This window comes from Penaeus monodon, chromosome 25 (genome assembly GCF_015228065.2).
Source record: "Penaeus monodon isolate SGIC_2016 chromosome 25, NSTDA_Pmon_1, whole genome shotgun sequence".
In the NCBI taxonomy this organism is placed as follows: Eukaryota; Metazoa; Arthropoda; class Malacostraca; order Decapoda; family Penaeidae; genus Penaeus; species Penaeus monodon.
Genome location: NC_051410.1, coordinates 25,257,579 through 25,260,203, shown reverse-complemented (window position 1 = coordinate 25,260,203; position 2,625 = coordinate 25,257,579).

Here is a 2,625-nt window from a genome sequence, read left to right as displayed (position 1 = left end):
AAATACATTCTCCAATATTGGTATCGTCACGAGTCCCTTGCAGGGTTATGGGGTTTGAGATATTTAAAAGAAAAAAACCCCCATTAAACATTAAAAACCTTTTGGCAAAAAAAATAATGAAAGTCATCGAAGGTGAAGAAAAGGAAGATTCCGCACCTGTTCTGAAATAAACCGTTTCTAAAAAAGTATTAAAAAATGGGTCAATATTGCGTCCCTTTTCCAATAATATTTTTTTTTAAAAAAGAATGACGGGAATGAAGGACTTGCTTCATTCCCGGTTTTTCACTTTTTCTGATTTATGGAAAAATTTTTTCGGAAAAAAATAAAGATCGAAATAATGAAACCCCTAATTTTTGTAAAGATTTAAAGGGGGCTTGGGCAACGGGGTTTAACACAAAAAAAGCTACTGGTTCTTTTCTCTTTAGTATTTTTATTTTTTTACAAAAATACTTCCAATTCGTGTAAATCGTGTCCCCCTAACGGTGGACCCTGCGTAAACCTAAAAAAGCGATAAGGTGATAAAAATTTGAAGTGCTCGATTTTTTTGCACGGTGCTCTTCCCCGACCCAAACCGGTTTTCGCCGCGAAGCCCAATCAGCTGATTATCCAAACAAAAAGCCTTTCCATTGAGGGGCTTGCCGGGGGGAGATGCTGATTTTAACTGTAATAAGGGCCTCAAAAACCCGTACAAGACTTCCCCTAATACCACATTAAAGAAACCCAAAAAAAAAAGGGAAAAAAAATTTTGAAGCGTAAAGGACGGCCCCTTTTTTTTTGTTTCAAAAGGGGGGCAGGCGAGCAATACCCCCAACACTCGCTCGGGTTTTCCAGTAAAAGCAGGAAAGTTTGTTGGGCGGTTCATTTTTATTTTTTTGCGCAACGCCCGTTGCGTTGCCCAACAGAATGATCTAGCCCCAGGTAAATTATCAGCAGTTGTTTTTTTTATAAGCATTTGAATTTTTTTTTCTTGTGGTTACTTTTTTTTGCTAAGCGTAATACCTTGACACTTTTATGGGGTAGTTTAAATATACATAAATTGGCGAACAAAGCCATGCTATTGTCACTGACTAGGCCAGGGAATTCATGAGGAGGGTGATGGCCTGAAGGGACCGGCAGGCAAAACCAAACTAAGTCCTGAGGGGACAATAGAAATATAAATAATACAAATGAAATGTTACAACATTTCTATGCTGTATGTATCAAATATACTTTAATTAATTGACTTTTTCAAGTTTTTTCTGGTGCGCATTGAATTACCATGCAGTAATATTTCTGCTAGCGATAAACAACTAATGCATTAGCGAAAATATGTTTGATTAAAATGACTATAATAAGGTAAAAAAAATAACGAAAATTAGCACCAGAGTAAAGTGAATAAAAGAAAGTCTGGTACCAAAACAAAGAGAGATAGACAGGCAGGGAGGCAGGTAGCAGACTGACGACAAACATAATGTACTATTTAATACAGTCTAGTATGGTGTAAATGCAGACAAAAAAAAACATCCGTAGGCTCAAAATAAAATTGTGTAAATACATACTTCCAACAGTACATTAGTATTATATGTTGATATCAATCCATCTCCACAATATCGATTAGGTTACAGACCAAACCAATGTATGTGAATAATTGATCCCAAAAAGAGCAAAATTGAAGTAAGAGGAAAATGGAGGACGGGGAAATACAGTTTCAAGAAATAAGGTAAAAGAGGGAATGGAAATACGAAAAGAGAGAAAGAAAACCCCGAAAAGAAAGAGACAAAAAAACACTAAACTTTGCGGGTAGGAGCGCGAACCCCCTTTAAGATGGGGGACGTAATCGCATGAGATTGGATGATCGCCTCCTAAGCCCTAAATGGGAAAAACCCTTAAGAAAGAGCCAACGACAAAAAAGTTTTTGCGGCTGAAATGTAGGAAGCGCGTTCGCCGATGATGAATAGACCTCACGAAAAGAGGATGCATGTTTGGAAGAGTGTATGAGGTGAGGAATGAGGTTTATTACAAATTCATAAGGATTTGAGAGATTAAAGATTGCCTAGAGTTTAATTTAAATACACCATCGAAAATAAATTTGTGAACATTTTTCGTTTTTTATCTTTTTTGGTCTCGAAATGTAATGACAATTGTTTTTTTTTTTTCATGAACGGTCACGGAATTTTCCCTTTTGAGTGCAAAATCTAGTTTACCAGTCCGCCATTAGACGAAAGAAAAGGTCGGCCCATATATTCTGAACTCAGAGTGAATGTGCAGAAAAGACAACCAAGGGAAATTTTTGCACTCACAGAACTCGGAGAGAGTGTTAATTTTTTTTCCAACTAAACCCCCATTCGAAATAAAACGTACACCTCATCTCAATTTCCCTTTTCTAAACACACACAACCAATGTTGAGACACTTTCGAAATATGTGGTTTGTTTATACTCACAGGAATACCGTGTTCTTTATTTGAGCAGCGTGCAAAAAGCATGCAAAAAAAATTCTTGCTGCAAGCTTTCGCACTGACACTCTACACTTCAGCTGAGAGGAGAAAAAAATACAAGACACCTGTTGTAATTATGCGTGCCTATGTGTAAAGTACAAAAATGCATCGCCCAAGAGCACGCCCGTAATACTAGAATTTTATTTAATA